The following is a 16,900-nucleotide window of genomic DNA, read 5'->3' as shown; positions in this document are numbered from 1 at the left end:
CTCTCGATTGAGAGTTAATCCTGCATTGCTAAGACGTTTGAATACTTCAGCAAGAACTTCGAGATGTTTCTCAAAAGTATCAGTGCAAATTATAACATTGTCTAAATAAACGAAACAATATTTCTCCAAGTCTACTCCTAGAACCCTATCAATAAATCTCTGCCAAGTTGCAGGGGCATTATGCAGACTCATCGGCATACGACAAAACTGAAAGAGACCCCTGTTTGGAATCACAAAGGCGGTATGAAGTTTGGATGTCTCGGCTGAGGGAATCTGCCAATACGCAGATTTCATATCCAGAGTTGTGAGATAGTGAACATCTCTTAATTTATCTAGAGTAGAGCTAACAAAGGGAAGGGAATACGCGTCGCGTACTGTTACCTTGTTTAACTGTCTATAATCCACTACAAAACTGTACTTGCCATCTTTTTTCTTAACCAAAAAGATTGAAGATGCCCAAAAAGAGTTCGACGGTTCTATAACTCCATCGCTGGTCATTTGATTCAACTCCTCATTTACTTGCCGCTGTAGAGCCGGACTAATTGGGTAGTGCCAAAGTTTAATTGGAGTAGTGGTAGTTATGTTGATAGTATGTTCTAGCATTTTTGTTACTCCCAATTTATTTCCCATCTGCTGAAATGTATCATCTAACAATTTGTTCAATTTGTTTCTTTGATCACTAGAGAGCGAATCTAGATCAGCCTCTACCGCACTTCTGAATGTCCAAGTTCCAGAGAACAAATCGGGCACTACTCCTAAAGTAGCCCAAAAACCTATTCCTAAAGTCAGGTGATGACGGATCGACGGTAAGGCCAATACTTCCAGTACCTTAGTCTTGCCTTCTACCGTTAGAGGTACGAACATCGAGCCTAGTACTTCACTTTTCTGTCCATTCGAAACGGTGCATGACTCAACTGAGCCAGGACTGCTAGTTTTCAAGGATTGTCCGCTTTCTTTCAAAAGCTTTCAGCCTGGACCACTTAATATAGTTCGGGTAGATCCTGCATCTAGGAGGGCCAAAATTTCCAAATCATAAATTTCGACACGAAGGTAAGGTCGTTTGTCTTCCTTGACATGTGCTAACACGTAGTCTAGAATCCCATGAGTTATGTACCAATCAATACAGCGCTTCATGTGTGAGTATTTCTGAAGCAGACCGAAGTAATGCCTACTTGGAAACTCCTCTGGAGACTCTTAACTCCTTACTCCCTAACACTACATCTCCCGTTGAATTTAACATTTCAACGACCGACTTCCACTTGACGATAGTCATAGCCTGGTAGGTGATACGTAGGTACTGGACCCTGAATAGGAGAGAATCCACAGTTACTCATACGGTTCGCTAGCTGAACATCATTCAAATCCTGTGAAGAGGTGTTTCTGATTCAAGATCAATTGTTGAACTATTAGGTTCCTGAGGAAAGGTTACATGTCGAGGTTGTAACGTTGATGTTAAATTGTCCGGAATATGTCGATGTGTTGACAAATTTTCCAAAGTGGGATCTTTTGTTTCGCTAACTGATGGGAAATGATTTTGACTTTGTGGATTTTCAACATCTACCAAGTCATACGATACCCGAGATCCATGACTGGACTCTGTGAGTATGGGATTAGTGTTACGTGCCAGAGTATTGCCACGTAACAAACATTTGAATGAATAATTCACGGGTACTCTTCACTTTTTAAATAGACAACCAGTTCATCGGGGAGATGTATAATAGGTTGCATATCAAACATGGCAGAAATAAAAGAAAACTAAAATGACATAGTTTATATAAGAAGAAAATATTATCATTTAGAATACAAGCGAAAGAGTATCTCTAGATACACAAAGGACCATAACGGAATGCAAGGTATTTGAATCATAGAGGCGTCTCTTATTAAAAACAATTTCGTTCAGTATCAGGAATTATTACTCGAACACTATCTGTCACGTTTCGTTTACCGATGATGGGACGTCTATATTATATTGATAATACCAGTAAATTTATATCCATTCAAATGCTCGTAGCAGTAGTTATTGAAAATTGATCCGATCTCTGTAATTTGTTTACATTCTTTGTGGTCGATTACTCACTGGTCTAATAGTACCTGGAAATAAAATTTGAAAAATAAGTTAGATAAATATAGTGATTTAATGTTATGTAGTAGTATTACTTGTTACTTAACTAACAAATATTTATTGTGCAAAATCGCACATATATAATTAATTAGTAAATTGTGAACTTTATACGTGTCGTTTGTCAAATTCTTGTCAGCTGTTCAATAGGTATTGGATGTCACCGATTGTGGATGACTGAGCTGGTCAATTCAAGTTCCGGGCTGCAATATTTGAATTTGGTCACTAAAACGTATTACAAGTGACGTTACGCTGTAATTTTTCCAGATTCTTATTATTATTCAATAATACCGTTGTTATTGTATTAATAAACCTCGCCGCATACCTGTAATTCTCGAAGTCTTTATTTAAATTGATAATACTGTTGTTGTTGTATTACTAGACCTCGCCGCATACCTTCAGTACGCTCTAAAATACCCTCTCAACAGTCAGGAAGCAAGTATACTGGAGATGATGGATGAGTATTCCGAAACGTCGTCTAGTATGTTACAAACCGGAATAACCCTGTTCAGAACCGAGCGGTAAGTTCTAAACAGGCGAGATTGATTTTTATGTTTAACCAGGTGTTCAGTATAAACCCAACTGAAATACGAATCTTGTACATTTTAAATATTTTATTAAATACAAACTAAAAACTACAGCAATATACATAAGTCATCAAACAGTAGGTGTTCTTTGAGCCTTATAATTTTAGCAACGATCATTCATTCAAATAACTAATTCTTATCGTAACATTTCCGTTGACAATCCTTAATATTATTAATAGGTACGTCTCATTACTCAATTCTGAGATCTCAGGGCAAAAATAATACTAATATATAACCATAATTTCATACGTTGTTACGGAGAAAATACCTTAATCAGTTTACCAATCATATCAACATCCAACATAACCTTGTAGTAATTAAAACATTATAATCATAATCTTTCAATATTAAATCACCTAATCAATAATACAGAATCCTTTCAGGGACACAGACGTGGTAATAAACACATAAACAATAACAAAACAATAACCTGAAACTCATTAATAAATGACAAATTTCAAAATACAAAGTAAAACACAAAAGCGCAACACATTACAATACCTTTTCAATCAATTAACCTGTTAACGTAAAATTCAAATACACAAACCTGTAATTTTCAACAAAATCCAATTTACAACAATATGTAAATACAATTTATCAAACATAGGTTATGTATGTAATCATTTCATACTCAAAAATCAATTTATAAAACATGGCCATTCAGCTTAATCAGTTCGATAGTCCTTTTCTTATCTGTTTTCGGAAGGGTGCGAAATGAATTGGTTTATATTTGCGAACATTGATTAGTAAATTTTCACCGTCTCGGAATACGAGCTTTTTCTCTTTTCCTATGATAGATACTCACATAAGGTCAATAGTACATTCGAATTTTCCATTTTTCTGTGTTTAAAGGATTTACTTATCTTCCTCGGGTTATTTTACACTCGTTTACTGGTATACACTTTTATTTCATATTTATTTTCAATTAGCTTCGTCTTTACTTCGCACAATTTAGTTGATTATTTTACATCTTGCGTTATTTTTAACGGAAATTTATTCTGCATCGGATTACATTTTCACATTAAACTTTTCGGAATTATTCACTTGAAACTTTACTTGTAGACTAATTACTTAACATCGCGAACTTGCATCGATTTTCACACGAAACTAACACTGATACTGACTTCATTGGTACTTCTCGAGCACTGCTTTGATACTCATCGGATACTTCACTGATACTGACTTGTCCAGCAGTGATCTCGGGTTTTTATAGCGAAAGATTTACGTCATCAAATCGGCGTACGTGATTGTTGACATACCCACGTGTTTCTGTTTACGCGGAATTTTCGGGTCATTAATCTTTCGGCGACAATTAGCGGTGACAGTTTTACGACCCCATAACATATTAATTTCGACAGTTATTAAGATTTATGGTTTCTTATCGGTTCCGCGAAAAGTACTCCGCGATCGCATAATTTGGTCAATGATTTTCATAGTCCGGTCCGTATAAGCTCAATTTACACACATTTACACACAATTTTTACTTAATATGATTTGCTTTTTGATTCTATCTCCTGATGACTAACCTACTTTTCTTTAAATTTATCGAAATTGGGTGCTGTTGACTTTCTTTATCTTTTTACTCTAAATCCTGATATTGTCACAATTCCCAATTTTTACAAAAATATGAAATTCCTATAGCTAACTTAACTAACCGTTGTCCTTTTCTTCAAGTTGTCCACTTATTCGTTGTCGCTGTCAGTGTCGTAAGTCCTTCTCTTTACGACTAACAGCTTGTTCCTTGGTCCGGTGTATATGTGGGGGTACTTCATGTCCTGAGGTGAGAACTTTCTCACGCTTGGTCCAGGTAAGCTGTGGCTTACGGTGGATGAGGGGACTCCTGGGCTTCGGTGGCCTTCCTGCGTCCTCGCTGGTGACACGTTCGGGGAATTGGTAGGCGTGGTCATCTCCGGCTCTAGGTACTCGGGGGGTGGAATCCTAATTTCTCCACGGACGTTCTTGACTTTGATCATCGGGGGAGGTAGATCATTCCAAACATTTGGAATGTTCAGGGTATTGTCGTCGATCCTGTCGCATCCAATTCTCTCGACGGGGGTACAACTTGAATTGGTCTTAAAGGATCTGGACACCACAGACAATCACAATGAGTTATGCCCATTTCTATTTGGGTCCGTGAGTACACTACATGTCACACTATAATGTGGGAAATTACCGAACTTCGTCTTTCCATTATATCCGGTCTGTCTAATATCACGGGAATGTGGTCGAGGTCCATCATACACCAAGCCTCTTAATCTCAGGGTACAAAATTTATTAATTAAAGGTTCGTAGGTGATTGGTAATTCAAATAAAAACAATAGTGTTGGCTTACTTTGTTGGTTTAACTTTAATCTAACTATTAGCATGCAAAATCAAAAGGTCATGACCCTAAATGAAAACGCCATTTCCATAACTAGGAAAATGCAACAATGAATATTACAAAAAATTAACACCCTAATCCTAATCTTAACTAAAATGTTCGATTCCGAGCGGAGTTCAAGTCTACAGCTACGCACTGCGCGATAATGAAGAATTCCCGGAATTGTGCCCGGTGTTTCGAAGTAAATAACCAGTTCACACTGTTTTTTCCTTGCATTCGGCGAATAGCACAACCAATGCGAATTAGGATAAATTAATTGAAAAGATCCTACCTTGGACAGCTTCTCACAGAAGTGTTGTTTGCAATTTTCAACCACTAGAAATATCTGTAGACTCTTCACCATCCACATACATTAATTAACAAAACTTGTTAATTATAACTCGTTGCACTGACATAATAGTGTTTCTGCATTACACTGCCCTTCTTAACGTATCGGCAGGTACTGATCGACCCCGACACAATCGTACCCTAGACGTATTCCCTTTTCCCCGCGTCAGCGTCCGGTTCACACACATGAGAGTGGGAGGCACATCAATTGTTTGTTTCCACTATATTAGAAATAACACTTATATTTACAATACATGGTATCATGAATTACGAGATAGAATAATTCAGGCTCGGCACAGAGGTCAGGTTAGTTAGGTGTTGAGGAAAGATGGTTTTTTAAAAATTCAACATTAGAGAATACGTTCGTTTTGGAAGTCGGAGGTTAGGTTAATTGTTGAAGTTAGATGTTTTTTTTTAAATTGAATAATTGAAAACACAAGTTCGTTTTAGAATTATTAGGAGTAGTAGGAGGGGCTCAGGTTAGTTAGGTGTTGAGGATAGATAGTTTTTCGAAAATTTAACATTAGAGAATACGTTAGTTTTGGAAGTCGTAGGTTAGGTTAGGTGTTAAAGTTAAATGGTTTTTTAAAATTAAATAATTGAAAACACAAGTTCGATTTAGAGTTCTCAGGAGGAGTAGCGGGAAGTCAGGTTAGTTAGGTGTTGAGGATATATAGTTTTTTAAAAATTCAACATTACATAATACGTTCGTTTCGGAAGTCGGAGGTTAGGTTAGGTGTTGAAGATTGATGTTTTTTTTAAAATTGAATAATTGAAAAATAACTTCGTTTTATAATTCTTAGGAGGTGTAGGAGGAGGTCAGGTCAGTTAGGTGTTGAGGATAGATGGTTTTTTAAAAATTCAACATTAGAGAATACGTTCGTTTTGGAAGTCGGAGGTTAGGTTAGGTGTTGAAGATACATGGTTTTTTTAAAATTGAATAATTGAAAACACAAGTTCGTTTTAGAATTATTAGGAGTAGTAGGAGGGGCTCAGGTTAGTTAGGTGTTGAGGATAGATAGTTTTTCGAAAATTTAACATTAGAGAATACGTTAGTTTTGGAAGTCGTAGATTAGGTTAGGTGTTAAAGTTAAATGGTTTTTTAAAATTAAATAATTGAAAACACAAGTTCGATTTAGAGTTCTCAGGAGGAGTAGCGGGAAGTCAGGTTAGTTAGGTGTTGAGGATATATAGTTTTTTAAAAATTCAACATTACATAATACGTTCGTTTCGGAAGTCGGAGGTTAGGTTAGGTGTTGAAGATTGATGTTTTTTTTAAAATTGAATAATTGAAAAATAACTTCGTTTTATAATTCTTAGGAGGTGTAGGAGGAGGTCAGGTCAGTTAGGTGTTGAGGATAGATGGTTTTTTAAAAATTCAACATTAGAGAATACGTTCGTTTTGGAAGTCGGAGGTTAGGTTAGGTGTTGAAGATACATGGTTTTTTTAAAATTGAATAATTGAAAACACAAGTTCGTTTTAGAATTCTTAGGAGGAGGAGGAGGAGGAGGTCATTGTACATTTTCTAAAATATAATCTATTACATATCGAGGTAGAATAGGAGTAATAGTAGCCCCCAATTGGTTTACCAAGAATTCGTTTATAGTATATACCTTCAAATGAGAAATAACTTGAGTTGAAGATGAAGGTAATTATCAAAAGAAAACTTTGGCTTATTGAACTTTATTGTATTTCATCATTTCATCGTTTGATAATATATTTTTAACTAAATGCATAGGTATATTGCTAAAAAGTAGAATCATATCAAGGCCGATCAGAATATAATTCGGTGGTAATTATTTGTTATTCACAGAATACAAGAAATCAAAAGAATCCTTGATATAGAAATCATTTTCATAATTTTATGCATCAGTGACATTAATGAAAACACATGTATCTATTCAATTTCATACATTTCTTTTATTACAATCATTTCACACTAAACAATACAATATAAATACAATTTTGAATTATATTTACAAGTATTTCTCTCGTATATGACACGAATAAAAATATTGAAGTCATCGTTACTGTGACGACGAAACGTATACTGTAGAAATCTATGAACATGTGTATGAGTATGTAGGTTGGCGTTCTTCGTTTTTTTCATCCGTTCCTCTATGTATCTGTCTGTCTATCTATCTTTCTCTATGTATTTCTATTCTTGAGTATTATAAGAAGAGATGGCAGTTGCAGATGGTACACGCAGGATCTATGAGTAAATGGTGACTGTGATATTAACGATGACTAGCATCCATACAATTGCCTTTTATCCAAAACAACTATAGCAGCACCATCACCACCATCATCATCTGTAGCAGTAACCGCAACTAATCTGAAAAACAAACTTATAATTAATATTGAAATATTTATTTTTTTCATTTGCATTTTAATTTTTAACTACACATCACACAAGTGAGGTTTTGGCGAGAGTGTTTGCGTTTTAAATTTCTTATTTTTTTTTATGTAAACACGTATAAATTCACATATATTTACACCAAAGTTTAAAAACGGGTAACACGTACCGTGCGTACTGCCGCCGAAGATAGAAAGATAACTGTCTTCACAGGGTGGCTGGCTTAATGACTACATTATTTGCAGTAATAATCTGAATTTATTCCAGTATTTACGACCTGTAACATAAACATAAAAAAATTAATAAAACTCATTGAAAATTTAACATTATTACCGATATATTGTTGATCTTTTTATTTATTTTTTGTTGTTATACAGCAAGAGCAAATATTTATACAACATTAAAAAAAAATTATAAAAAGATATATACGTACTCAGCAGTATTAGCAGTTCCATTTCTGCCGACCGACAGAAGTAATTTAATTCGGCCCTCCTTCCTCCTCCAATGATATTGTTTCCTAAACAAAATGAAATAGGTATGCCGGTCAATTTGGCCTGCATACATTTAGCCATATGCACTATCATAAAGCCCGTTTACCGCAATATAATTCATCTGTCGTTTCAGTCGATTCATTCTTCGTGTGATTATTATATTTCCTACTTTCGTTGGCATTCTCCGAAGTTCTGGAGAACTTTTCCTCGCAGGTGCAGGGCCAGGGGCGGCGGTTTATATTGAATTAGCCGTTTCCGCAATAGCTCCATCATGAATTTATTGTAGTGTATAAGACCTGTAACGGAAACATAAAATAATTAATAAAAATTATTGACAATTTTTTATTACTATCAATATAATGTAGAAGAAAAAAAAAATATTAACAAAATAATAATAAGATAAACAAAAATACAAAACTAATAGAGAAAAAACACTTACTGACAAAAAAAAAACAATACAAAAAAAATGAAATGAATGAAAATGAAAATGAAAAAAAAAAATAAAAATAAAGGAACAGAAAAAAAAAACACAATCATAAATGAAAATTCAAAAAGCAAAAACGAGGGGAAAAAATCTTTGTTGGAGCTATTACTCAATGTTACTTTCAAATAGTTTTTTATTATAACAGTCTGGCTAATTGGTTCTCCCAAAGCCAAAAATTCAAACCACACGCACACAACAATATAATGTTGTTCTTTTTATTTTTTTTCTTGTTATACAACGAGATCTACAATTTACACAACATTTCCAAAAAAAATTATAAAAAGATATATACCTACTCATTAATTTTTCATGTGAATAACATCCTCCTCCGATGACATTGATTGATGACGAATGTGGCTATGTAGCTCCCGTAGGTTTTCCTAAAATATTCAACAAAGTCTTCTTTTTACACTGCTTACCTATATGTCCGTCCGGTTGTGGATCGGTGTATCCGTTTTAGGCTTTACGGATTGAATAGAAATGGGCTATGTAGCTTTTTCCTTATCTTTTATATTTACCATAATTCCATTGTAAGCTATGTAGCTTCAGTTGTTTTTTTTCTTGCTCTCTTTACTTGTGCCTCATAATTCTTTTCATGATCGAGTCGATGTAATCATTATTATCTGTATAAGAATCTAAATCATTTTTTTTCGCTATGCTTTTGATTCTGCTCCTTACAGCATATGGAGATTCGTAGTTTATTAGGGATATGTCGGGCAAAATCCCACTGTAGCCCTTAACGAATTTCTTATAAATACCCCCGTTAGCTAAAGACGAGTGTGCGTTTTCACCTAAAAATCTCACCATATTTGTGATAAAAATGTTATAAGCCGGGTCCAAGTCGGCCTTCTGTAGATCGGTTCTTGCTTTTTTGTGAACGCTACCACCTCCATTTCCTTTTATCCAACTGTCCGATTTCGATTTTTTATGGCTTTTTTCCCTGCATTCGTCCTCCGGTTCATTATTTGGTTCGTTGGCGATCCTCTTTTTGTTCTTCTTGCCTTTATCCATTTTCGGTTCATTATTTGGTACGTCACTGCCGTTGCTGGTTCCGGCTACCGGTCCTTCTTCGCCTTTCTCCAACATGGAATCCAAAATTTTTCGTACGTCCTCCAATTTTACTATATCGGCATGTTCCGTCGGTTCCGCCGATTGTTTAATTCTTTTTTTTGCTGGTGTCGCCGGCAGAAGCGGCGATTCATAAGAAAGTCGTCTCTTAGACGATCTCTCGATCTTATCCCCACCTGCAGGACCGGGGCCAGGAGCGTCTGGTGATATTTTATTAGCAGGACCACCAACGGCACCATCACTTGCGAGAGTACGATTTTTCTCGACGGACATGAGTAAATTGATTTTCTCCTCATCTAAATTCAATTTAAGATTGTTCCCAAGACAAAAAGATATGGGTATGCCCGTCAATTTCAATCTTGGCGATGACGTTGCCTCCATAAATTTTGCCGCATGTACCACCATAAAACCTGAAGCACAGTATAGTTCATCTGTCGTTTGACAAAATTTATGCTTTTCCTTATTATTAAATTTACGACTTTCGTCGGCATTTTCGGGATCATGTGTGTCTGTGTCATCTGCGACGGAAACTTGTAGGCCACCAGCGACGGCTATCTCGCGGACGGCTATCTCGTGGTCATCAGCGACGCCTATCTCGCGGTCATTAGCGAATTCTATCTCGTGGTCATTAGCGACGTCTATCTCGCCGTCATCAGGGACGCGTATCTCGTGGTCATCAGGGACGCCTATCTCGTGGTCGCCACCTTCGTTGCCTTTTTCATAATTCTCTTCTCATCTATAGTAAAAAAAAAAAAAAATCGGTATCACTTTACGAAAAGTTGTATTCAATTATATAGTGTAGTAGGTAGTAATTAATGACCGACCGAAAGACGAACGGTCGATCGACTGAATGAAATGTAAAATTAACAAATTAACCCACTAACTAATTATCAGAATATGCTATTTGTATTTTGAATAAAGTAATAAATTTGTTGATTACTTTCAATTATCAAATAAAAAAATGATATAAAACGAATAGATTTTCTTTATTTATACTGCTTTTTTGAATATATAAATTGTTTTAAATGGAAAATTTGCAAAATTTCAAATATATCAAAATTATGTCTATTGACATTAGAGAGGAAATACAGAAATACCAAAATCAAATTATTTTCATAAATAAAATTCTTGCTAATATTCGAGCTATATGATTAATAGAGGAATAAGATAAAATTTTTCGTAATCTAACTTGATTTAATCCTAAAATTCCTCTTACTATAGCGGAAATAACAACAAAAAAATGAATTGTATTCAGATTATACTTTAAAATAACTATAAGACTCAATTTTTGCTAAGTTAATAGAGTAAATGCTATTTTTGCTATTCCAATTTTCACTAGAAGGGCTGAATTCAAAATTAAATTTATGAAAAAATTGAAATTTCTGAAAATGAAAACAAAACAACTACAGATGCCAATCTTTGCGTGATAAAATATTTTATTGCTAATTCAGGGGGGTATAATCTTTGCGGGGATTTCAATAAGGAAATAATTGATAGAAAATTAATTTCCAAACCAATCCATATTCCAAATCAAGAATATGTAGAAATAGCAATCAGAGCACCAAAAATTAAAAAGGAAAAAATAATAATTTAATTATATTTATAATTATGAAGAAAAGGGGTAAAACCTTTATAAATGGGTTATGGATCCAGGAGCTTAATTAGCTTATCTTCATACATTTTAGTATTCAATGTACACAAATTTTTGATATTTGTAGAAATGGGTAATACCATTAAATGTAATTTACGAGAGTGAGGTGGTGGGCAATTTCACACATGATTGATTCTATAAAAATTATCTTTTTGTCAGGTATCGCGCAATTTTGGCTAATGTATTATATTAGAGAAACTCTATGAAGGGGATTTTCCCCAATGTTTTCTTATACTTCTTCTTATAACTTTATGAACTTTTGCTGCATTGTTTTTTCTGGTAGTTTATGTTTATTTTCATAGGAATTTTCCAGTAAAAATTTTTCATCCTAAGTCCTAAGGAAAAAAATACAAAAAATGCAAAAAATTACATTACATAAAGTTATCGGATTTATATTCAATATTGAAGTAGGTACTGAAAATTAAAAATAATGTAATCATTAGTATATAAATATAATTATATATAATTAACAAAATATAATAAATTATTAATAAATATAGTTTTTATATAAAACCATAAAATTATTCGAAAAAAAAAGGTTCTTTCATCCTTAATATACCAAAAAATCTTTATATAATTAAAGAATAAAAATCATATAAATTGAATTATTGCCAATGATAATTTATTGGTAAAATTATTAAAAATTCAATTTTGAAAGTTTTACGTGCTAATTTGTTAAAAAACGAGTGATAAAAAAATATGTTGAAAAATATTTTTTAATAAAAGAAATTACAGGAAAAAAGTATCAACAATTAATTATATAAGTTAAAAAAATAAAAAATTGAAAGCAAAAAGTACGCAAAAAAAGACTCAATTTTGACCGATTTTGAGGAAGGTGCCTTTAAAAAATTGCAAAAATTTTACTAGGTTTCACAGAATTTTTGTAATGGGCTGAATTTTTTTCAAAATTTATGGAAAATAATTTTTTTTGCGAAATATGTTGAATTAAAAAACATTATCAGAAATTTTTAATCTATTGAAATTTTTTTATTTAGAATATTCTCGAGGTAAAAGTATGGTTATGAAATAGCATTTCGGGAGGAAATTCTATTAAAAAAGATAGATGAAAGTGTTAGTGACTATTTGATTGTTGAATAGATAGAATTTTTTGGGAAATTTCTATTCAAAATTGGGATAATTAAAAGCATTAGCGAAGTTATATGAGATTTCCATTTTGTGCATTTATAAACTTGCGTTTCTAAAAACTTAACCATGCCACACAGTCCCCTACGGCTCTGAGGAATGATTTTCTACAGCCCCCTACGACTCTAAATAAAGATTCTACGATTGTGCATACGTATTAGAGTGTTCTAATATTTTTTCAATTTCCTTCTCATTGTTCATTTGATTTCATTTCTCTTCCCATTTTAGATAAGTATTTCTCTGTAACTATATCAACTGAATATTTTGGACCACTTCCTTTATTGATCCAAATAACTTAACTATTGACATGACTATTAAGAATTTCGCTCTCTCAATCAAATTGAATTTTGTACTGAATTTGAAAGTTGGATTGCTTTTTAAAAATTATTCTTCATCTCTGTTCATAACTTTTTCACAACATTTTCATAAAACTTGCTCATTTTCGTCCTAACATATGTCGGAAAAGACATAACATGAATGAGAGTGGTGAAATCTAAATTTAAATTGATATCTTACGATTTGATTCTTTGGCAACATTGCGGATGCAAAATAGTTGTTATGTACAAATAATAATTTAGATTTCACCACTCTCATTCATGTTATGTCTTTCCCGACATATGTTAGGACGAAAATGAGCAAGTTTTATGAAAATGTTGTGAAAAAGTTATGAACAGAGATGAAGAATAATTTTTAAAAAGCAATCCAACTTCCAAATTCAGTACAAAATTTAATTTGATTGAGAGAGCGAAATTCTTAATAGTCATGTCAATAGTTAAGTTATTTGGATCAATAAAGGAAGTGGTCCAAAATATTCAGTTGATATAGTTACAGAGAAATACTTATCTAAAATGGGAAGAGAAATGAAATCAAATGAACAATGAGAAGGAAATTGAAAAAATATTAGAACACTCTAATACGTATGCACAATCGTAGAATCTTTATTTAGAGTCGTAGGGGGCTGTAGAAAATCATTCCTCAGAGCCGTAGGGGACTGTGTGGCATGGTTAAGTTTTTAGAAACGCAAGTTTATAAATGCACAAAATGGAAATCTCATATAACTTCGCTAATGCTTTTAATTATCCCAATTTTGAATAGAAATTTCCCAAAAAATTCTATCTATTCAACAATCAAATAGTCACTAACACTTTCATCTATCTTTTTCAATAGAATTTCCTCCCGAAATGCTATTTCATAACCATACTTTTACCTCGAGAATATTTTAAATAAAAAAATTTCAATAGATTAAAAATTTCTGATAATGTTTTTTAATTTAACATATTTCGCAAAAAAAATTATTTTCCATAAATTTTGAAAAAAATTCAGCCCGTTACAAAAATTCTATGAAGCCTAGTAAAATTTTTGAAATTTTTTAAAGGCACCTTCCTCAAAATCGGTCAAAATTGAGTCTTTTTTGCGTACTTTTTGCTTTCAATTTTTTATTTTTTTAACTTATATAATTAATTGTTGATACTTTTTTCCTGTAATTTTTTTTATTAAAAAATATTTTTCAACATATTTTTTTATCACTCGTTTTTTAACAAATTAGCACGTAAAACTTTCAAAATTGAATTTTTAATAATTTTACCAATAAATTATCATTGGCAATAATTCAATTTATATGATTTTTATTCTTTAATTATATAAAGATTTTTTGGTATATTAAGGATGAAAGAACCTTTTTTTTTTTCGAATAATTTTATGGTTTTATATAAAAACTATATTTATTAATAATTTATTATATTTTGTTAATTATATATAATTATATTTATATACTAATGATTACATTATTTTTAATTTTCAGTACCTACTTCAATATTGAATATAAATCCGATAACTTTATGTAATGTAATTTTTTGCATTTTTTGTATTTTTTTCCTTAGGACTTAGGATGAAAAATTTTTACTGGAAAATTCCTATGAAAATAAACATAAACTACCAGAAAAAACAATGCAGCAAAAGTTCATAAAGTTATAAGAAGAAGTATAAGAAAACATTGGGGAAAATCCCCCTCATAGAGTTTCTCTAATATAATACATTAGCCAAAATTGCGCGATACCTGACAAAAGGATAATTTTTATAGAATCAATCATGTGTGAAATTGCCCACCACCACACTCTCGTAAATTACATTTAATGGTATTACCCATTTCTACAAATATCAAAAATTTGTGTACATTGAATACTAAAATGTATGAAGATAAGCTAATTAAGCTCCTGGATCCATAACCCATTTATAAAGGTTTTACCCCTTTTCTTCATAATTATAAATATAATTAAATTATTATTTTTTCCTTTTTAATTTTTGGTGCTCTGATTGCTATTTCTACATATTCTTGATTTGGAATATGGATTGGTTTGGAAATTAATTTTCTATCAATTATTTCCTTATTGAAATCCCCGCAAAGATTATACCCCCCTGAATTAGCAATAAAATATTTTATCACGCAAAGATTGGCATCTGTAGTTGTTTTGTTTTCAATTTTGATATTAAATAATTTCAATGAATTCATTTTCAGAAATTTCAATTTTTTCATAAATTTAATTTTGAATTCAGCCCTTCTAGTGAAAATTGGAATAGCAAAAATAGCATTTACTCTATTAACTTAGCAAAAATTGAGTCCTATAATTATTTTAAAGTATAATCTGAATACAATTCATTTTTTTGTTGTTATTTCTGCTATAGTAAGAGGAATTTTAGGATTAAATCAAGTTAGATTACGAAAAATTTTATCTTATTCCTCTATTAATCATATAGCTCGAATATTAGCAAGAATTTTATTTATGAAAATGATTTGATTTTGGTATTTCTGTATTTCCTCTCTAATGTCAATAGACATAATTTTGATATATTTGAAATTTTGCAAATTTTCCATTTAAAACAATTTATATATTCAAAAAAGCAGTATAAATAAAGAAAATCTATTCGTTTTATATCATTTTTTTATTTGATAATTGAAAGTAATCAACAAATTTATTACTTTATTCAAAATACAAATAGCATATTCTGATAATTAGTTAGTGGGTTAATTTGTTAATTTTACATTTCATTCAGTCGATCGACCGTTCGTCTTTCGGTCGGTCATTAATTACTACCTACTACACTATATAATTGAATACAACTTTTCGTAAAGTGATACCGAATTTTTTTTTTTTTTTTACTATAGACGAGAAGAGAATTATGAAAAAGGCAACGAAGGTGGCGACCACGAGATAGGCGTCCCTGATGACCACGAGATACGCGTCCCTGATGACGGCGAGATAGACGTCGCTAATGACCACGAGATAGAATTCGCTAATGACCGCGAGATAGGCGTCGCTGATGACCACGAGATAGCCGTCCGCGAGATAGCCGTCGCTGGTGGCCTACAAGTTTCCGTCGCAGATGACACAGATACACATGATCCCGAAAATGCCGACGAAAGTCGTAAATTTAATAATAAGAAAAAGCATAAATCTTGTCAAACGACAGATGAACTATACTGTGCTTCAGGTTTTATGGTGGTACATGCGGCAAAATTTATGGAGGCAACGTCATCGCCAAGATTGAAATTGACGGGCATACCCATATCTTTTTGTCTTGGGAACAATCTTAAATTGAATTTAGATGAGGAGAAAATCAATTTACTCATGTCCGTCGAGAAAAATCGTACTCTCGCAAGTGATGGTGCCGTTGGTGGTCCTGCTAATAAAATATCACCAGACGCTCCTGGCCCCGGTCCTGCAGGTGGGGATAAGATCGAGAGATCGTCTAAGAGACGACTTTCTTATGAATCGCCGCTTCTGCCGGCGACACCAGCAAAAAAAAGAATTAAACAATCGGCGGAACCGACGGAACATGCCGATATAGTAAAATTGGAGGACGTACGAAAAATTTTGGATTCCATGTTGGAGAAAGGCGAAGAAGGACCGGTAGCCGGGACCAGCAACGGCAGTGACGTACCAAATAATGAACCGAAAATGGATAAAGGCAAGAAGAACAAAAAGAGGATCGCCAACGAACCAAATAATGAACCGGAGGACGAATGCAGGGAAAAAAGCCATAAAAAATCGAAATCGGACAGTTGGATAAAAGGAAATGGAGGTGGTAGCGTTCACAAAAAAGCAAGAACCGATCTACAGAAGGCCGACTTGGACCCGGCTTATAACATTTTTATCACAAATATGGTGAGATTTTTAGGTGAAAACGCACACTCGTCTTTAGCTAACGGGGGTATTTATAAGAAATTCGTTAAGGGCTACAGTGGGATTTTGCCCGACATATCCCTAATAAACTACGAATCTCCATATGCTGTAA

The 16,900-nt window shown here is 33.0% G+C and overlaps 1 long non-coding RNA gene across 1 annotated transcript; it reads right to left on the bottom strand.

The window, feature by feature from the left end:
- Positions 1 to 7,334: 7,334 nt before the first annotated feature.
- On the bottom strand, positions 7,335 to 8,675 carry LOC141483227 (uncharacterized). Its single transcript, XR_012465972.1, has 3 exons — positions 8,204 to 8,675; positions 7,940 to 8,047; positions 7,335 to 7,749 (listed from the first exon to the last, which is right to left on the bottom strand). It is a non-coding gene; the product is annotated as an uncharacterized lncRNA (long non-coding RNA).
- Positions 8,676 to 16,900: the final 8,225 nt, after the last annotated feature.

Source organism: Leptinotarsa decemlineata, unplaced genomic scaffold, assembly GCF_025532065.1.
Source record: "Leptinotarsa decemlineata unplaced genomic scaffold, Ldec_3_MD MMD2_P_RNA_scaffold_14, whole genome shotgun sequence".
Taxonomy (NCBI): Eukaryota; Metazoa; Arthropoda; class Insecta; order Coleoptera; family Chrysomelidae; genus Leptinotarsa; species Leptinotarsa decemlineata.
This window is presented reverse-complemented; position numbering and strand designations above follow the sequence as displayed.